The 19,191-nt window shown below is 40.4% G+C and overlaps 1 long non-coding RNA gene across 2 annotated transcripts in view; it reads right to left on the bottom strand.

The window, feature by feature from the left end:
- Window positions 1–19,191, bottom strand: part of LOC310843963 — a 79,558-nt gene that overhangs the window by 16,773 nt on the left and 43,594 nt on the right. Inside the window, exons 4-5 of one of the 2 annotated variants that reach the window (XR_014563831.1) lie at window positions 15,952–16,042; window positions 15,673–15,692 (exon numbers count right to left, since the gene is read on the bottom strand). This is a non-coding gene — a long non-coding RNA (uncharacterized lncRNA). Of the gene's footprint in view, window positions 1–15,672; window positions 15,693–15,951; window positions 16,043–19,191 lie in introns of those variants that run through there. The other variant, XR_014563830.1, reaches the window with a different exon arrangement.

Raw genomic sequence — 19,191 nt, 5'->3', positions numbered from 1 at the left:
TCTTTGGGAGAAGAAAACGCTAACCCTACACAAATCTGGAGTGGAGTCCCTAAGATGGCTGGGTGGCATATTTATTTGTTCATTTATTTATTGTGCTAATTAAATTTGTGTACTGCCCTTCATCAATAGATAACAGGGCGGTTCACAACATCTTATATGCTTCCTTCCAGCAACTCCTGCAGCCAAGCGGGTGCAAGGGCTTGAGACCCATCAGCTACCCTTACCTGGTATAGCCAGCCAACCGAAGCCGTTTCCTGGGGTGTGGCTGCTGTGGCATGCTGACACCTTCTAGGAACCATTGGTGAGAGCTGAGTCCAGGGTGGGAACTAAAGGTGAAAAAACTACCCAAGAAGGAGCATGACGGTTCCTCTGCCAGAGCTACTACGCCTACCCTAACACCCCCACACACACACTTCTGCAACTATATAAGCATATACAAAATGATAAGGAAGGGCACCTCTGACTCCTTCATCAACTGCATAGAGATTCCTGCATATCAGGGGTTGGACTAGATGACCCTCGAAATCCCTTCCAACTCTACAATTCTATGATTCTATTATATGGATATCCAAAACCTGTGGGAGCAATTTCTGTTGCAGAGAGTTCTTGATGTTGGCAGTAGGGTAGCAGCCTGAGTTCTTTCTCTCTTTCTCTCTCACTTTTATTTAACATCCCTGCCCCTCCCCCCATCATCAACTCAAACTTTTGTATCAGCCCTAACTTTATATGTATAGGTATTGGGTTGTATCCAACACTATCATTCCACTTGCACAACAGACTTCTTCTTGCCCAATGGGAATCTCCCTTCATCTCCTCTCACCTGCGGCTTCCCCAGAGCAAATTTTGAGGTCACAAGAGAAATAAAAAGGTAGAAGCAGTACTGTTACACAAACAGAACCCCATGCTCCCAGTGTTAGATATGGCCCATTCATCACATCTTGAAATCAGCACAGTAAGTTAGGGGAGAAAGCAAGTCAATTCAAACTCCATGCCAAACAAAAAATAATCTCATTACAAGTTAATATATCATGTGTTTTTCTTATTTTCTACAATATGGTGCTCCAAGCTAGATTTTAGAATTAATAGAACATTTTCAGAATAAAAGCAATGGCCAAATACCATCTGAGGCACGTGATTGCACTTCCTAGGAAGTTTCTGAGAACAAAGAAGTGCTTTCTTTCATCAGACTACAAATCCACATACAATAGTGGGCTGATTATGAAATTTCATTGCATCTCATGATAGATTGATCTCTGTGCCAAATACAGGAGGAAAAGCACTTAGCAGGAAAGGACAAGATATCACCTAGGATCAGTAAAAAAAATCTTTACAGTCCTCTGTATTTTTAAATTGAAACTCTTCTTTAAGTAGTGCAATGAGAGCCCCTTGACATTTAACCTCCACCCCAGCTGTCAGTATTAAAAACACTTTAATATATAAAGCTGATACTTGATGTTTGCACATGTCTGCCTTAGTTTTCTATTTGACATGCCGTTTACCACTATTTAACATTTTACTGCATTCCCATGTTGTTTTGTGTTTTAGGTTTTAATTGCTATGTAGAATAGCTGGGCAGTTAAGACAAGAATAAAGTACTGTATGCCATTGTGAAGTATAATTTCTTTAGCTGTTTGTTTGCCCAGCATTTCTGAAAACATAACACAGTTATACTTAGATGAAAAAGACAAAGCAGTGCCTTAATGTTTTACAGTATAGATTTATGCATATGACCAGTCACTCCAATATCCCTACAAAGACTAGATTATAGATTCCATAGCTCTTCAACTTCTCCTTCAGCTACTAGAGATAACGGTCCCTAGGCTGTGAACATTTGGATCAGCAATCATTTCTCATTTTCTCTTTAAAGTTTTCGTTCTCTTTATTTTCATGTTTAACCCTCATCCAACTTTGTAGAGTAATACATTCCAGGTGCACTTTTCATTGTGCAGTTTACACATAGGTAGATCTACAGGGTAGTCCCTCTAGTACAGTACATTGTATGGGAAACAATTTGTGACAGTATCCCTAAATTGTAACCAGTACCAATTAGCATTTTCCTTCAGAAAAGAGCAATAAAGTGTTAGCAGGTTGGCACGCATCATGTTATGTGAGGACATTTCACTAACCAAGGACAGTTTTCTTGTAGGTTTCTTGAGGTTTGAGACACACACACACGGGGGGGGGGGGGAGATTAATGTTAGCAATCATTAGTTCTTAGTTGCAATGAGGTTTTTTCTATACATTTTTAAATCTTTTTAGAATATTTTATTTTAAAAGATAGTTTTTGTTGTTTGCAATTGAAAATTCAAAAATAGTTCATTAAAGGAACAGAAATGAGGGTATTTTCATGCAGTTTTTCAGAGACATTTGTTTTTTAACTTTTCTATAACTGTTCATCTGTGAGAATTTTATCAATTTTTATTGATTTTAGCATGTAACAAATATATTCACCTTCATACAATCTGAAAAACAACACACAGAATGTTTTTGGGGTATATTTTCTACCACAATGAAAAGTTCCAATGTAGAATGTAGAATGTAGAACTCAGACAATATTTGTGCCTGTGGTGACAGATGAAGTGTGCTTGGCAGTTTCTAGACACCCAGAGCCATAAAACACTTATTTAGAGAAGGTAAAATTTTTGGGGACAGGAATCATTTGCCCTTGCTCCTGCATATCGAGCAAACAACACAATTTTCTCCTAATAAAAACCATATACCCAAACACATTTCAGTGCATCAAAATTAAATATGTGTATAGAAATCTCAGGAATCCTTGTGTACACACACCACAATTATTTAAGCTGTATGTACACAAACCAGTCTGAATTGTATAAGTAAACAGAGAGAATAATCCTCAAAGTAAAAAATGCAACATTATAATCACAATATCAACAAAGTTTTTGCTTCTGGCACCATTCATCGCATCAAATTACAAGCCTTGCCAATCTTACTTTTAAACAGATATGGTACATTCCAAATGGACAGTGCTAATACTGAGTTAGATAAGAGCTCTGTGTTGCCATAAGATAACATATGCCTCTGGGGCACTGCCCTATGAATCTTTATGACTTGACTAACTCAAGGAATGCATTCAATATAATTTTAGTATTACAATCAATAGTGTTGGAATACCATTAAATATCAAATCACGATAAGAAAAAGATGAAATTCTTCAGCAGTTTTTAGCTAGGAATATATATATATATATATATATATATATATATATATATATATATGCTTTCGTAGATTTTCACGGGTACAGGAATGCAGGTTTTGGTGTCCTCGGGTGTCTTCCCGTGTAAAAGTTGGGGTGTCTAGGCGACGTTTCGACGAGGTCTCACTCGTCATCTTCAGGCTGGTGCTTTCGGCTTCTTGTTACTGGAACAGAGCGGGATCTCAATGTTTGAGTTCCTATAAATACTGTAGAGGGGGTGTGGTGTCTAGCCTCCAATGTTCTGGGCAGAGAGGAAAAGGCACACTAGCCTGGGAACTTCCTCTCTGCCCAGAACATTGGAGGCTAGACACCACACCCCCTCTACAGTATTTATAGGAACTCAAACATTGAGATCCCGCTCTGTTCCAGTAACAAGAAGCCGAAAGCACCAGCCTGAAGATGACGACTGAGACCTCGTCGAAACGTCGCCTAGACACCCCAACTTTTACACGGGAAGACACCCGAGGACACCAAAACCTGCATATATATATATATATATATATATATATATATATATATATATATATATAATGTTTACTCATTCTTTCTTTAACTTCATACTCTTACAGCTGTAGACTACTGTTATATCTGCTTTTAAAATGACATGATAAAAAAGGAAACATTTTTAGCAGAAAACTATAGCTGTTTGATCCATCTATAATCAGTAGGACCACTGGAAATGATATAAAATTAGTGTTTTCTCTTACTGTGCCAAATTCTCTCTTTCAAACCACCTTTCAGTTTGCTTATTCAGTTGTGTACATGTTGTGACAAAGTCATGGACATACTGCAACATATAACAGCAGCATATCGTGTTGAAAATTTAACATTTTGAATGCCCTATGTCAGTTGGTAGAGTATGACGCTCTTAATCTCAGGGTCATGGATTCGAGCCCCATGTTGGGCAAATGTTTCCTGCATTGCAGGGGGTTGGACTAGATGACCCTTGTGGTCCCTGATTCGGATGTCAAAATAATGTGGCTTGGAAAATAATACCACACGCACTGTGACATGCATGTGTATTTTTACATTTGTTAAGCATATCTCCTGTGGGTTTTGAACATACAAGAATTTTGTAAAATGTGAAGGTGAAATTGAAAAGGAATAAGGGCACCAGCTACAACAGTGAAGGACAACTACAATGTTATTGGTGGTTGTAGGCTACACACTAGAAGCAACATGAAACTCAATAGTGGCACTTGAACCAGGAACTGAGAAGCTAGGTATGTCTGGCACCAACCTTAGCCATAGAACTGAAGCACTTAAGCAGCTTTGTTTGAATGAAGTCAGTTTGCCTTCCAGTCAAGCAGTTGACTAGACTACTATATCCAAAATACATGAACAGATGTTGACTCCACTCTATCTTTGGCTAAGAGTTAGCATGTAAGCATTTATTGTGCATGGTTTTCATTCCGTAAACAGCAACTGGATTGAATTAGTATTGCAGCATGCAGGGACTGTACTGTAACCCTGTTTTGTGCACCAAAACTCCCTACCCTTCCAACATGAATATTAGTCCTGGAAGGGGACCCTCTACTAGCTTTTGTTTAATTTTTGGCATCACTGTGGTGCACAGAGGGGGGGGAGCTCCTCATTCATTATGATCCTAATCCTGCTCCTCTTCCTTTGCTTTTTAAAGAATGAAAATGTGCACATGCAATGTTTACATGCACACAATGTCTCATGTAGAAGAGGTGAACAAGTTTTGGTGACCAGCACAATTGCTGTAACTTCCGCCTGTTATAACCCTCTATTACATAACCATATGCACATCCCATGTTCTCTCATCATTCACTTACCAAGATGAAATGTATAAAAGCTACACTTACTATTGCACTTACCCACATAAAAGCAATCATGTGGCCTTTTTATCAGACTGTCAAAACATATCTGGGCTATAATTTGACACCTTGTTTCCTTCTTTTGTAATCTTAGAAAAATGAAAACTCTGCCCGAAGTAATTTTCAGGAGTACCAAGACAGGTAGAAGTACAGAGAGATACTAAAGTTTATCTCAGTTCGTAAAATTTCTATTATTTACAATGATTACCCATTCACGGCACATTCAAAACTTCCATTATCAGCAAAGGGAATTTAGAAAAGAAGGTCAACCTATGAGGGTCTCAGCTGAAGTTTTAGCCAATGCAGCGTGATTGTACTGATTGGAAGCACTAAACCCTAATCTGTAGACTATGATTCACTGATTGCAAAATGTCATAGCACATAACAAATTATAGCTGTGCATTCCCAGGGATATATATCTTGGCTATAAAACAGTGGAAGGCTGGGTTTTGGCATACAAGGACTTAGCCTGGAAGCAATTCTTTTTAATTCAGTTTTTTAATATGCACACAGCACATACTTTTCACAGGCACATCAAACCACTCTCATCAAAACTAATGAGTCTAAATTCGCTATTTCTTTCTTTTTTTTAGAAAAAAGGTAACATTCCTGAAGTACATAGCTTTGATATACATGTTGCATACATGTTATTACGGTAATTACTCCTAATTTTCTTAGTTACATCAAAGTATTAATTCTGTTTAGCAGAGAAACATAAGCCAAGAGCCAAGGAAGTTAAACCTGGCTCTTTGAGCCTAGTTAGATTTGACAGGCTGAAATTTTGTGTCTGGCTATGCTGCTTCTATCGTTGTAACTTCCATAGAACCTATCTTGATTGAAGCCACATTATGTATATTTTTGAAAAATCTGGAAATTCAAGCACCTGAATTATCAAGGAAGCTTGCCTTGCATGTTTAGGAGTCAAAATGAAGATAGTGCCCCAGTAGGATAGCAGTAAATTACACTGGAAAGCAGTGCAGTATAGGGAATTCTTAAAAGCTGGGAGCTTGTTATATTACTACTAAAATTGCATGACCGTGAATTTGGACAATGGAGTCCAATATCCTGACTGATATTTATTTTTAACATTTGTCAGGTCCCTGCCACCATGAGCTTAAAAGCAACAAACAAAAATGTGGAGGTGCAGACTAAGCACACTTAAACTATTTGACAACTGTGAATAAGGATTAATGCAACAAGCCTTTGGGGGAAAGATTTAGTTTATATTCTCTCTTCCCTGCTAGATGTCAGAAAATGTGGAGTTTTTCTTTCCTTTGGAGTGGGCACCAGACTTTCCAGCTATCCTAGGACACAGGCTATAGCTGAGCAGAAGATTCCCTTTTGATTTTCAGTTTCTTCTCTGCTCCATGTGCTTGAATGGCCAAAAGTAATCCAAGCAGACATTGGCTCTAATCCATTATCTACAACAATGTGGGAAAGTCCTAGCTGGGAAGGGAGGATATGCTTATTTAGCTCCCATGCATATGTCAAGGTGGGGGGGGGTGAGGGCAAAATTGTGAGACATTTGCACCAAAAATGTTGGTGCATTTTCAGGAGGATTCTTTAAAAAATGCAAACTGATGTGTAAATGTAGAGAACTGAACTTGGGATGACCTAAATCAACAGATTCTCCCATCCCTGCTTTTCATAGCTCATTCCTCTACGTCACCTGGTATCATTGCCACGTTGAATAAGCCTCTTGATTCCGCATCATGTTATATGGAAAGAAATAATGGCAATGGTTGCTAATATTTATTGCTCAGCTGGGGTTTAATTTCTCTACCAGCACAGCTGCACACATGGCATTACTCCAATTACTCAGTACTTTTACCACTGTGCCAGCTCAACTGCTCATATGCTCCAGCCATATTGCATGCAGGTCTTCAGGTGAGTAAAACCTTGACCCTTTCCCTCAGATATTTTGTATTTTCTCAATACTTGTGGGTCTTAATTTGCTTCCTTCTTTACAGCTTTTTTATGAACCCCATCTGGATAGTGTGATGTATCTTAGATGGAGTATAAATTCAGCTACCCACATGATATATTCCTGAATCCATGGCATGACATAGCTTTCTAACAGAAAAGCAACTTCAGCAAGGAAATTGAGTTCTCAGCAATATCTTGAAAATTAACATAGCAGATGCTTGACTTGAATAGTGCTTTTGTCTGAAAAACAGAAAGTGGGGCCACAAAAAATAGCTACATTTCCTGTTTATGTTTAGTTTAACCTTGGTAATGGCCCATTTCAAAGGTTGCATGAATACTTCAGCTATGTTGATAATAAAATAGAGCTTTGATTCTCCTCCCCCACCTTGCATTTAGATCAAACATATACCCATATTTTTCTGTAATTTACAGTGTAGTGTTGTCAAGGAAGAAAGTTATAACCCCAGGCATACCATATGTAGTTAGCAAGTTCCAAAAAGGGGAGGGGTAGCAGTCAACAAGGGATGGGAGGGAACACCAGATCTGTCTCCTAGACTCAAATTGCTATCAGATGCATCTGCTTATCATTTTAATGCAAAGGCAATGCAGTGCCAAAACAATATGGACTTATATATTAGTGTTCTTGCAAATTTCCCGTTCTGTTGTTTTCCACTGAATTGCAACTTATGACAGCTAAGCTTGCCAAAAGCAGTGTTTCTATATTGTATACCACCCTTCAGTCTTCTAAAACATATAGCCAATCTTTAGAAATATTTTGTCTTGAACGTATTATTTGGAGCTAATGTTCATCAGGATTTTGCTTCCTGCAGCATACAGTAATTACAGGATCCAATACATTTCTTTTCTACAACTGAACAGAACAAAGAGGAATTCTGCACATTTATACCAGAAGACAACACTCCCATCAGTTCACAGTTGCTTAGGTGTGGTATGTTATTCTCCCAAGTACAGTGGTACCTCGGGTTACATACGCTTCAGGTTACATACGCTTCAGGTTACAGACTCCGCTAACCCAGAAATAGTGCTTCAGGTTAAGAACTTTGCATCAGGATGAGAACAGAAATCGTGCTCCGGTGGCGCGGCAGCAGCAGGAGGCTCCATTAGCTAAAGTGGTGCTTCAGGTTAAGAACAGTTTCAGGTTAAGTACGGACCTCCAGAACGAATTAAGTACTTAACCCGAGGTACCACTGTACATTTTAGTGTCCTTAGGAGAAACTAAGCCTTACAAACTTTCATCTAGTGTGTAGGGCAGGAATTGACAACCTTTTGGGGTCTGTAGATGCATTTGCAAACCAGAGAAACTGCTGTAGGCACCGCATAACCGCTGCAACCACTTACACGAATACACACTGCTCCTGCACACATACTCAAACATGCCCACATGCTCTCCCACATGCAAGCAGGTGGGGGGGAGTGGACTGAAGATACAGGGTCTTTTGCTTCAATAGCAAAATCAATAGCAAAGTAAACTACACCCCACCCACACCCCAAATAGTCAATTATTTAAGTCAGTTATGAACCAAAAACTGTTGTTGTCACATACTCACCGAGACCATGATGGGCTTATCTCCTTCCCCAAGTCTTCCTCTGAGCCCCACACCCCATCTCCTTTCCTCCAGCTCTCCTTTTTAAAGGGTGACAGAGGTCTAGTGTAGCAGAGAGAGATAAAGACAACTTATTTCACAGCAGGAAAGGTGATGTATTCTTGCTATTTGGCAGTCTTTTGCATGCCAAATAAACAAGTTTTCCTCAGGGATAAAACCTCCAAATTAGCCAAGAAGAGGAAAAGGTAGATTGCATTAGTTTATAGCAGTGGGGAACAGAGCAGCAGGGGCATTCTCCTAGCAGCAGTATTTGCATTTGCTAAGGTGAGGGTGAGGCTCGGCACTGTAATGATGAAGCCCAGGGAGCTTTAGACCCTAAAAAACAGATCACAGGTGTCAAAGGTGAGGGTAAAGAGCAGTAGCAGTTGGTGGAGTGGCAGAGGTGGGGCAGCATGGGGAGGGCACCCTTGTTCCCCTGGCTTCCCAACACTAAGCATCACTGCTGGTAAACAAGGAGGAGAGGGTGAGGTGTGAGGCAGCAAGAAGCTTGGTGTAGTGCAGCTGCTGTGTGGGCACAGATGTGGAGCCAATCCAACACCTGCACCCACACTGCCCCAAGCCCCCCCCCCCCCGCCCATTGCCTTGGCCCTACTCAGTAACAGGCAGTGATGCTCAGCACTGGGCAGTGAGGTGATTAGTGCTGCCCTACCTGTGCCTCCCTGCCAACTGCTTGTGGTAAAGAGAAGTGTTTTCACCATGCATACAATGAGGGAGCCAGGTGCACCTCTACAGCGAGAGAATTCCATGACTTAGAGACTGTCACATAGAATCAGGGTGTTATGTAGCCAATGTGCTGCCTGGCAATATCTCTAGTGACAAGCAAAGCCAACTGAGAGTACAAATATTTGAGCATACTGATATAAGGGGTATTTAAAGCAAAATGCGTCAAGCTACTAAATTTTATCATAATAAATTATTTGCCAGCACCTGCTCCGGTTGTCTCCTCTTCTGTTTCTTGTACATGTAAGCAAAATGTATTACCTTACCTGGATTGATTGATGAATGGCTTTTATGTATTTTATATTTAGTGTAATGCTAATGTGTTTTTTATATATATTGTTCTGGGAGCCGCTGCAAAAGTATTTCAAAGTGGATTAGAAGTAAGCACATACACACACAGTATGGGGCCATCTCTCAGTTAAAGAGAACATTAAACAAATTTCTAGATTCAATCCATGGCATCTTCAAGGATCTCATTTAAAAGGATCTCAGGTTGCAGAAATGATAATACGGGGTTACACAGACAAGGGCTCTAACCTGGTATAAGGCTGTTTCCTATAACTAAACAGGAGTCCCTCAACATCATTCCTGTGAGTTAATATACATGTAAGCATGTTAAGTGTGAAATGTAACTTAACAAATGAAACTGCTTTTCTCAGGACAAATTAATGTCCCTTCAAATTAAAGGTAGGTAGCCGTGTTGGTCTGCCATAGCTGAAACAAAATAAAGAAATTCCTTCCAGTAGCACCTTAGAGACCAACTAAGTTAGTTATTGGTATGAACTTTCGTGTGCATGCACACTTCTTGTGAAGAAGTGTGCATGCACAGGAAAGCGCACACCAATAACTAACTTAGTTGGTCTCTAAAGTGCTAATGGAAGGAATTTTTTATTTTCCTTCAAATTAAGTCCCTTTCCGGGGACTTAATAAGCATTCTGAATTAATAGCTTCTGTTTTATCAATATTTTCTTTGTTTGCATCTGACGTACTCTATATTTATATTTATGAAAGAATGGAATCGTTGTGGGATCCATTGTTCATTCAGTGTTTTGTCCACAGTGATCCCTACCTAATGCAAGGCAGAAAAACATCACAAAAATCTATTTCCCATTTCTGCCAGGATTCTGGTGCCTAAAATTGCCACTTGAAAAATTGAACTTGAACTTCTACAATCAATTAATCAATGACAGAAAAGCTCCAAGGTCTGGAGTGTTAAAAATGATGGTGACAACAATCTCCATTTTCTCTTTATTAAGACAAATATTCTTAGAATTCCCCCCATATTATTCTAAATTGATAATGCAAGTGTGAGTGAAATGACATTTTAGTAGCTCCCCTTGTCCAATCTTTGGATCCTATTTAAATCTCATTCTGTCAGATGAGTATAATTTCTTTGCATTTCTAGTTGTCATCATCACGGTAGCATTCTGTATATTATCATTACAGCTGATCCATTTTCTTTGAAAAATAGCCAATTTTCAACTTATCTTGGGGAGACCATTATTATAAGCCTCACTGGCATCTAAGCAGGAGTTGAATTAGATTATTTGTGACTTGCATCAGAAAAATCTAGTTCCTGGATTCCATTGCTAATCACTTCCAATTTATCATAACTTGTAGATATAGCATAAAATGCTGGAAAATGTCTTGCTGCAAATACCCAATACTGCTGCATAAATAGATGGTTACAGTACAACACCTTTAATAACAAAACATTCAGGTCACCATTTATACTGTTTGGATGCTTGTGCACTTGGATCTTTCCAAGGTATTTTTTCTGGTATGAGAGCCTGAAGTTGTGGGTGAGATTGCATTTTAGACTATATGAGGGGTATGGTTGAAGTGAAAATGATCAGTGTTTCTGGCTCCCCTCTCCTGATGCAATGTCAAAGTGGAACAGTTAAGAGTTCAAGCATGTATTTTCTTTTCCAGAGGCCATCTGGAACTCATAAATCATATCCTACATGAGATCTGTGATTTTTACCCATTTCAGATATTACATAAAAACAGTAAATTAGAAGTTTGAGTCACATCACTTCTAATGCAATTTTAAAGTTTCCTCTATATGCTAATATCTACCAAATTTATGCAGAGAATCCCAGGATTTATAAGTGGGGGAAAGCATGCTCAATGCTGACCACTATCTGTAAAGAGAACACTTTATGCATGGGCTTTATCTAGCCCAGGAATTGTGTTTCTAATTCTGCAGCCCTTTTAAAGACATTTCTCCACTTTGGAATTCCTTGGGGTAATAAAAAGGTTGCATATCTAAAAGTTTCCTATAGCTTTATCATAGTAGGAAAGAGTAATGCAAAATTTGAGATACTGTGTACTTCACTTGCCCAGGCAAGCACATTATTTGACCCATGAGAGCAGCAAAATAAGCAGACTGTACAACAGTGATGGGATAAGATCAGGCCAAATCTTTTTTGGCAGCAGCAGGCAGGGCAAGGGTTGGCATGGCTTTGGGTCTCAGGATCAGTTCCTCATTCCTCAAGTCCCATGTTGATGGAATGGATCCGCTGGGTTTGGATTGCTCCAAACCTGTATGACGGGAGTTGGCCAGTGTTGAACCTTGCCATGGTAGATGCCAAGCAAGCAAAGTCTCACTGGGGGACCAGGGTGCAGATCCCAACCAGGCAGATACTGAACTCACACTTGGATTTGCCATGGTCAGTCTTCCCCTCAAGCTCCTTATGCCCCCCCCCTATACTATGCTGATCCTGACCAATGCCATTTCCACCCTCTTACATGCATTGTTCTTCCACCTAACTAAGGAATGCCATAATTTCACTGAGGGAAAGGCGGAAAAAAAACCCAACAAAGTGCCAACCAGGTTGAGAGGGGGAGAGGAACTATTTCCAGCCCTGTCAACCAATGACCCAAAATTGCTCAGTGAAGGGTCAAACCCAAGGGTAGGCAGGTGGGAAGCTGTCAAAACAGGGAAGCAGCCTTATATAGGCTTTCTCCTCCCCTCTACAGCAAGGACTCATGGGACAGCTTTTTCCCATGAGCCCATCACACAGAGAAGATTCTGAGCAAAACCTTGCCCAGTATTTTGCTGCCATCTATGGGCCACAGTGCCACTGGGCAAAAGCATCCCGTCCTTACTGGGCACAGAACGGGGCTTAAAAGGAACACTGTGATACCGGGGCAGGGGCAGTACCAGAGTGCAGGAGGCCTTTGGCACAGTGCCACTGATAGGCCCACCACACAGCCATAGCTGCATTATTTTTTCTGCTGCTGTCTCCACAGTGGCAGCATCAGAACTGACCACCCTCCCTGGAAGTATTTTAGTAGTGGGCAGGTGGTGGTTACCTTTTTAAAAAATGGGAACCAACTCAGCTTCCATTCATGGTAACTGCCCATCATCTTAATTTACCAAAAGTACAATGCCCTGGTATATATATCTATGAAGTGCTTAGCTTTTATCGAACTATCCACAGATCAATAGCCCCAGGCAATGCATTTGGAGTAAATTAAGATAGAAAGTAAGGAACGCGGGTGGTGCTGTGGTCTAAACCACAGAGCCTAGGACTTGCCGATCAGAAGGTCGGCAGTTCGAATCCCCGCAATGGGGTGAACTCCTGTTGTTCGGTCCCTGCTCCTGCCAACCTAGCAGTTCAAAAGCACGTCAAGTGCAAGTAGATAAATAGGTACCGCTCTAGTGGGAAGGTAAACAGCATTTTCGTGTGCTGCTCTGGTTCACCAGAAGCAGCTTAGTCATGCTGGCCACATGACCCGGAAGCTGTCTGCGGACAAACGCCGGCTCCCCCGGCCTATATGAGCACACCAACCCCAGAGACATCCACAACTGGACCTAATGGTCATGGGTCTCTTTACTTTTACCTTTTAATATAGAAAGTAGCCGCTATGGATGGCAGCCAAGATTCTTTACCCGTCTAAAGCATCACTGACACTGGTCTATTGATAAAACAGCCATCTAGAAACCAGGCAAGGAAGCTGATGAGTGGCCATGTAGTTAGGTCAGGCTGGTCAGGGGCTTCCTCAGTTCCTGCAGCTTTCAACCAGTGCCCAAGTGGCACCAGACCTGCATTGGAGTATGTAATGCCAACATTGTACCACCATGGAAAACAGATGACTACAATACGAAGTGGCTCAATTGTGACCATTACCTTAGAAAGTGTGTAGGAGTGCTCTAGATCCACCAAGAACTGAGTAGGGTAGCCAACATATTGCAGGCACCAAATCATACACCACAAACACATACTGATCTTAAAGAGTAAAACAGTCTCCAATTAGCCAAGCCTGAGGAGTGAGCATGCCAATTTGCTCCAGTACCCACACTAAAAGCAAAGAAGAAAATATATTGGGGTATCCCTGATCTTGAAGCCCAATACAACACAGAGTCACGGAGCTGTGCCTTCTGCAAGATTTGAGCTCTTCCTTTAAAATCCTATACCAGCTACTGTAAGCAACAGAAACCTCTCACCCATTCTTTGGTCCATGGTTCAGCAAAGCATAAGGCTGATCCATGAGACTGTTGAGGAGTAAAGAGAGGGGTCCCATTAGAACCTGTGAGCTACCCAACCATTGTACCCCTGTTTATTTCCTACAAGTTCCTATCTGATTATTATTCTGTTTGCTAAGTTTGAACTTGAAAGGACATGATCCTAGCAAAAAATGATTAACTGGTTATCCATATACTTCCTGTATCGTGAGTCTACCTTGGAGGAAGAATTTATTGTCTATGTGGAACCCAATTCCATCTTACAGGAGGAACGTTGGAACACAGGATTAAGTGTTAGGAGGTCAAGGCAGCCATACAGTACAGTCTATAGGATACGCTTCAGATAAAGAGTAGAGTAGGGTTAAGACAGTTCATAATGGGGATATCTTCTTATATCAAGTTATGCCAACTGCACTGATAGCATGATCTACGGGAATGAACCGTTTAAGAAATCCAGATTGACTCCTTCCAGGAGATCCTGGAGAGCCGCTGCGTATCTGCATAGAAACTTCTGAGCTAGAATGGCCTGTCTTTGTATAAATCACTTTCCTAAGTAGATCTATCTTCTTGGTGTCATATGAGAGCAAGAATGGCAAAGAAGATAAAAACGTTGCAGACTGCTGGGTTCAAGAGCAGACTCAAAACATCCCTCCTGTTTGATGAGCATTCTTTGAATACAGTTGTCCAACCAGCTATGAATCCACGGGGTGGTATTTTCGTGTAACTTGTATTAAACGAGTTGGACAACCAAAATACCATTAGGAATTTGGACAAACACTTTGCTGAAATCATATTAGAATCCCTTCAATTCACTAAGATGTGAACTGATTCTAACAAAGGGAAAGCATTGGCAGGATATATTTTTGGCAGAACTATGTGGGTCTACTAATCACTGGGGAAAAAATTGGGGGGGGGAATTACACCACATACTGCAGACAATATAGCTATCTCAAATGCAAACAGATGCCCTGCCTCCCACACAGCCATCTTGCACCTATGATTTATTGGATCACTGTGAGAGAAAATCATAGAATCATAGAATCACATTTATTAGAACTAAAGTACCCCAATTCCCAAAAAGGGACAAGGTTTTTGCAACTATTATATTAAAACTCAAAACATCCAAAAGCCTAGTAACCTTGGGGAGAAGACAAGCAGCAGTGCCAGGCCCTTCCTACTGGCAATAGGATATGAACTGTCTGTTTCAGAATTCCCAGCATGAAATTGATGCTGTGTGCATCATTTTCACTGGTGCATTATTTCTGTGCTTCTCCCTAGCAGAAATAATGCGCATAGCTGGTAGTTCCTGTTCCGTACTAACTCATAAAGTGTATTTTTTTTCTCCCCAAGGATGGAAATGGAACTTGCAGGCCCTTCTGGCCTCAATGCTGCTTGCAAACATTCACATAGGTATACTAGTTTTTGTAAGTGCTCGTGTTTGAGTGCACACAACATCACTAATTTGGGAGTTCTGAATCACCTGCTCTTGCTTAGAGGCAGTATCTTTATAAACCTCCCATTTTTGTTCTCTGGGCTTTATAAAGACAGTAGCACATGTGCAATTTTTTTGGGGGGGGCTGTCTGCTAAGTCTTCAGGAATGCTGATGCAATGGTGTGCACAATCACAACAAGGTTCCTTTTTGAGCTGTGCATCAGCAATGTGCACATGCACTTCTGTTGATCAGTAAGTTAGACAGGACAAAAAGACACAGGAGAACAGAAGGAATGGAAAGATTAGTTCCATTGATTTACATGGTTTGATTTTCCGAAGCATGGAGATGTCACGAAGCCAACTGCCATTGTGCAACATCAGTCTGTTTACTGTGTGATATCAGATTGGCTGAATAAATCCATGTTATCTTATCTGCAGAACTTGCTGTCAGCCATGGAAGCTAAAAACAGATGTGCAGAAAAAGACAGAAAAGGCTTTAACATGAACTTTGGGGTTTTGGATTTTTTAATCAACTAGGTAACTTATTCTGCCAAAAAAAAAAAAAAAAGGATAAAGCCTCATTAAACTTGGGGTTGCTAATATTTTGTAATGGACAATATGAATTTTCTTTGCACTGAGCTCTGTGAGAAAAGGTACCTGGCAATATAAATCCATGAAACATTCTGTTTGTTTAAATAACAATGGAGCTATTATCTTACCATCATTGCTGCTGCTGTGGATTTATCAAGTATTCATGATCCGTTCTGTGATATAGTGTAGTGACATTGTGTCCAGGGACAGGGGCAAATCCTGCATATTGAGCAAGCCATACAAGCAGACAAATAAATACTTCTATGTTGTTTTTAAAGAAAGCACCTGACATTCCTGCATGAGAAATAGTTTCTTAGGAAAGGTTATTTTAATTAGTTTTGCCTAATAAATGGTCTCTAGTCCCACAAGGAAAACCTTGTAATCCTGATAATAGCAAATACAGATTTAAAAAATGGATGTAGACTATCAAACAATAGATCATGAAAATATATCCTCTGAATGGCATCTGGAATCTGGGATTCAGGCCAGGAAGTAAAAGCATTCGGGTTATGAATTAATGCAGTTCCAAGATCAAAAGATCAAAGAGTTTCCTCAATCTACCATGCAGAAAACATTTGATTTATAATTGTTTGTCTTGTTTCTGACTTCCTAAAGGAAAAGATTGTTAGCCAGGAACCTCTTCAGAAGTTTTAGCAGCAGCCTTTGGGCTTCCAGATGAATTATTAAGACATTGTTACCATACGTGCATTAATTCCTGAACTTTCCAGGCTTTTCAGCTTTTGCATGCCCATTTTACATAAAGAAGTTCTCTAGATAAGCCTGTTCCAGAATCTCCTATAAAAGGAGCCCTGCTGAATCTGACAAAAAGCCTATCTAGTTCAGCATCTTGTTTCTCAGAGTGACCAATCAGATGGAAGTGGGAAACTTGCAAGCAGGGTTGGGCACAATGCCCCTCTCCTGCTGTGGTTCCCCAGTGACTTGTACTCAGAGTCATGCTGCCTTGATACCTCAAGTAATATATATGCATCATGATGAGTAGCCACTGACTCATCATAGACACTCCTTTCAACACATAAAAACACCTTAATGGATAAATACAATTCCTACAGATAATAAAGTTTCTGTTCCTAGCTTTTGCCTGTTCAGTGAAGCAAACTCCAAAGGTGCTGTCTCATTTCTGCACAAACCTCTCAATTCATGTTCTTGGGATAAGAAAACTTCATTTGTAATGAAACGGGACAAAGAAATGGTGGAAGCAGAGAATCAGAAGATAATGAGGTTATTAAACCCTCTCTTTTTTCCATCAGGAGACAAGATGCCTATCAAACTGAGGTAAATATGCATTATATTGACCAAAAATGTCCTCATAAATGTTGCAAGAGATGTGGCAACAGAGGAACATATCTACCTACTTAGTGGTATTGCCCAAAGGCTGTATTTTCTAACATGGTGCCCTCCAGATATTTTGGACCTTCTCTCCCATTGGCCATGCTGGCTTGGAATTTTTGAAGTTGTAGTCAAAACATCTGGAAGGTAGAAAGCTGGGGGTGACTGCCCTAAGATCATCTGATTCAGGGCAGGGTTGCTTGGCCACATAAAGTCCATTATAACATGTGGGGAACAAACTGCTTAATCATGGGTAGGCTGATCAGTAATCAGCCTGAATGGACAGCAAGTGGGTAATGGTGGGACTGGTAAGGTGTTGCAAAAGCTCTTCTCTTCATGGAAATAAGAGATTTGAAGAAAAGAGGGGTTGCCTCTTGCCATAGGATAAAGAAACTGGCAGGGAGTGGTTGGCTGGGTTACTTATCCTCTCACTGCTACACTACTTCCTATGATGAGCAGGGCTTCTCTAATCTGACAGGAAAACAGAAGAAAGCCCTAAACTCTGAGGAATCTGGGTCCCCAGGATTATCTGTGACACAGAGTATATAATCCCCTTGAACCCATTTGTAGTTCTGTTGGATTACTTAGAGAAAGAGAATATTTCTCTTAAATGAGATAAATACACATTTGTGTGTTTTTACTCACAATATTCATAAAATAAATATTTTATATGTACTTTAATGTGCTTTCTATGTGCTTTAAACTCTTTTTTTTAAATACATTTTTAAACCAAGAAATGCATGACAACATTCAGAAAAGTGCAAAAAGCAAATGATGACTCTTTCTAATCTGCATAACAGTTCTGGAAGTACAAATTAGGTTGGTTCAATTAAAAATATAAGCTAATGGAATATTCCTAACTGGATTTTCCCCTTAAAGATACCTGTTCTGTGCACACAGATAAAGCATACCATTTATGTTATCCTAATTTATATTTCTAGCACCAGAGGGAAGCCACCTATGCCCCCCACCCTGTGATTTTTAACTTCCCTGTTGTTTACTGTCTCTGAGCCATTAAAAGATGCCTGCTCACAGACAAAGAATAAGAGTAAGCCCAGTAGCTGAGCTGTCATTGGTTTCTTCCAGCTACCTTGGGGAGGCAAGTACAATTTGTTCCTTGCATAGGGCAGCCTGCTGTGACACACCCTGTGACACCCCTATGTCCTAAACATTTATCCAACCAATAAATGCTGCCTTTCCACAGCCACTGGCAAGAATCCAAATCTCTGCTTCACATGACCTGGAACAAACACTCATCGTTAACAGGCTATGCTGTGACAATCATTCCCTATGCTACAGCTGTTGCAGCCAGACTCGGTGTCACTGGAGCAGAGAAAAACTTCATGAAAAATAATATGGTTGTTGGTCACATACAACAGTAGGGATTCAGAGACTGAAAGGAACAAAGTATCCTGTCAGCATAGCTGAAAGGGAGACTGAGTGCGATTTAAGCATATCTGTTCCCTTGTTGTTGTCCTCTCTTTTCTGCCCAAGAAATCATTGCACACAAATTATATTGAGATGTACTGCACACTTGCCTCCTACATAATCAACTGTCCATTCAACAGAACAAGTGATAGAAAGCCAAAGCTCACAAGGACATCACTGTCTCAGCTGCAGGGGTCCTAATAATCAATGGCGCCTGACTCTTCAGGAGACTGTCTGAGGCAGTTCTGCCCTCTGATGGAAGTAAGATAGAAGTAGTCAAAGTCTTGGGGAGGGGGGATAATGGCATAGCTCAGTTTATCCTTTCCCTCAAGTTTTGGAATCATCAGGTTCATGTCTGTCTTCCCCTTCTGCCTGCTCTTATCCAACTCATTGGTGTAGATCTGAGATTCATAGAATCATTGTATTGAAGAGTTGTAAGGTACCTCAAGAGTCATCTAGTCCACAGCCATCCCTGAATGGGCTCAAACCACCAACCTTCTGGTTAACAAACAGACACAATGACCCATTCAATGTTTCCTTGAATATGAAGTCTTAAGGTGTTTCCCCTACAACAAAGCAAGAATTATTTCTCA

This window comes from Podarcis gaigeae, assembly GCF_964106915.1.
Source record: "Podarcis gaigeae genome assembly, chromosome: 4".
Taxonomy (NCBI): Eukaryota; Metazoa; Chordata; class Lepidosauria; order Squamata; family Lacertidae; genus Podarcis; species Podarcis gaigeae.
This window is presented reverse-complemented; position numbering and strand designations above follow the sequence as displayed.